This window comes from Numida meleagris, unplaced genomic scaffold, assembly GCF_002078875.1.
Source record: "Numida meleagris isolate 19003 breed g44 Domestic line unplaced genomic scaffold, NumMel1.0 unplaced_Scaffold180, whole genome shotgun sequence".
NCBI lineage: Eukaryota > Metazoa > Chordata > Aves > Galliformes > Numididae > Numida > Numida meleagris.
The window spans coordinates 1124423-1126918 of record NW_018363597.1 but is presented as its reverse complement, the minus strand read 5'-3'; the positions used below and the strand labels follow the sequence as shown (position 1 = coordinate 1126918).

Here is a 2496-nt window from a genome sequence, read left to right as displayed (position 1 = left end):
ACTCACCAAAGCAGCGGTGCGCTTTGTCCCAGCTCTGACTGCTGCACTTGTGCTGTTCCTGCTCTCCTCCTGCGGAGCAGCGCCGGGGCTGGAACTGCTGTGAAGTTCAGCAGCGCGTTTAGAGGCAGCGTCAGGAGGAGGGCAGAGCTGCGAGCGCACATCAGCGCTGCTCCACAATTGGCCAAATCTGAGCTGTCCCTCTGCAGGGACAACGCCCACTGTCCCCAAGCCACATCCAGCCTGAACTTGGGTACTGCCAGGGATGGGGCAGCAACAGCTCTTCTGGGAATCTTGATTTATGGCCTCTCCACCCATGCATATTTGCCATTAAAGCCATTCACCTTTGTCCCATTGGTACAATCTCAGATAAAGGAAGCAATGCTGTGCAAGGAGGGGTCTCCTCCTTGGGGACCTCCAGCCCCCAGACATGAGGCTGGGTGCCCTGCTCTGCGTGTTCATGTGGAGGCAGGACAGACCAAATCCCACTGTCCCCAAACCACAGGTCCCTTGGGGCTGCAGGCAGCTCTGCAGACCGCCCGCTCCATCCCCGCCCAGCGCTGTCCCCCAGCGCCCGCTGCCCAGGGCCGTGTCCCTTTGGCTGTAGAACCTCTCCAGGGTCAGAGAGTCCAGCACTGTGCTGGGCAGGCAGTGCGATGCTCACCCACCCGCACAGATGGGAAAGGGATTGGTGGTGCTTCCCTCAGTGTTCCTCTGCTTCCAGTCACGGCCATTGCCTCAGCTCCTCCTTCCTCAGACCGGCTGTGGTACCAAGGAAGATGTGGGTGCACTATGGTGATTGCGGGTCATGGTTGGCAGGCCTTGCCCCGAGGTGCAGGGCTGTGCAGCTCCCTGCAGGCCTGGCCCTGGGGACACATCGGTGCGAGGACACACGAGGGCATGGGCAGCTGCATGACAAGGACAGCAGACGTGCCGACCCCTGTCCAGGGCTGACAATGGGGCAGTGCTCCTGGTGCGTGCATGGACACCCAGGAAAACCCCAGTGCCCATCGCATTGCTGCCATCCTCGGCTGTGAGCAGTGGGGAGCGGCCCCAGCGCCCCAAGCCACTGCCCGCACTTTCGATCCTGCACTGCCCGGAGCTGAGAGCATTTACGGGAAAAGCCTTTGTGGGACCTTTGGCCCACAGCTCACGGACTGTGCTGGGATGGCACCGCGGTGGCAGCGGTGCTGCCAGGGCTCGGCCTGCCCAGGGTGTGGGCATGGAGCATCCCTGCACTCCTCCTGGGTGCCGTGAGAACGGTGGGACCCCAGAATGTCTCACGTTGGAAGGGACCCCTGGCTCCATGTTGGACAAGTGAAACCCAAACCCTATCTCTGAGAGCAGTGTCCCAGTGCTTGAGCAGCTCAGGACCATGCCCAGTGCCCTGGGGAGCTGCTCCATGCCCACCGCACTCAGGGACAGAGCCTTTCCCTCACACCCACCCAATCCTCTCCTGACACAGCTCCATGCCATTCCCTGAGGCACTGTCGCTGTCACCAGAGAGCAGAGCTCAGTGCTGCCCCTCCACTCCTTTTGAGCAGCATCCTTCTGACACGGCAGCACCCAACCTGTACCCCGTTCTCGAGCTCAGGCCGCAGCACAGAGCTGAGGGGATGGTCCCTTCCCTCCTCTGCACTGCTGGGCCTGCTGCACCCCAGGGGATGGGGCCCTTCTGGCAGCCAGGCACTGCAGACTCCTCACATCCACTGGGCCGTGCCTGAACCCTTCTGTGGGGCTGCCATCCGGCCTCTGCACCCCCAGTCTGTACTGAGAACCCATATCCAGTCGCTGAAGGGAACAGTGAAGAGAACCGGCCCCAAAATGGAGCCCTGCGCAACCCCCGTTGACTGCCCCCAGCACATGTACCCCCGTGTCCCAACACCACAAGCTCAAGCCGTCAGCCCCACGTTCACCCATTGCACCGTGTCCGTGTCCGGCCGTGTGCCAGGCGCTGTGCCTGGAAGGTTCCTGTGAGCAACGCCATGGAAGGCAGTGCTGGAACCCAGGAGGATGACATCAGCTCTTAGGAGTGAAGGGTATGATTCCGACTGTACCCTGCTCCATATGGGGTCCGCTTGGAAGTGAATGAATGAAAAGTCATTACCACGGTTGCAGTCCTCCTCCTCAGTGCTCCGGGGGCTCAGGGCCATCACTGCTGTTGAAGACAGAGGTGAAGAAGCTCTGTGTGCATTGCTAAAGAGAGGTGACCATAATGTAATGGGCTGATGTTATCTCTGGTCCTCTCCTTATTCTTCACCTATGTAAATACACACTTTTTCTTGTCCCCAACAGCACCAGGCAGCTTCACATCTGATTGAGTTACGCTCACATTCAGTTTTTCCCTGCAGTGTGTGTCTGTGTTCCTCCCATATCATCCAATCCCACTCCCAGTGGCCAGTCACTTTCTGCTTGATCTCTAGAAGAAGATCCCTGCTCAGCTGAAGCCACAGCCTTTGCTTTACCAACTAAACTGCCCTCATTCCAGCCCACGAGGCC

The 2496-nt window shown here is 59.7% G+C and overlaps 2 protein-coding genes across 2 annotated transcripts in view; both read right to left on the bottom strand.

Moving 5' to 3' along the window:
• The window catches only part of LOC110390722 (GTPase IMAP family member 8-like), a 26531-nt gene extending 26278 nt beyond the window's left edge, over window positions 1–253 (bottom strand). Inside the window, exon 1 of the mRNA XM_021382174.1 lies at window positions 7–253. The gene's annotated coding sequence lies outside the window, so the exon portion shown is untranslated. The remainder of the gene's footprint in view (window positions 1–6) is intronic.
• Window positions 1–2496, bottom strand: part of LOC110390732 (GTPase IMAP family member 7-like) — a 27677-nt gene that overhangs the window by 19063 nt on the left and 6118 nt on the right. The gene's annotated exons all lie outside the window — the stretch shown is intronic.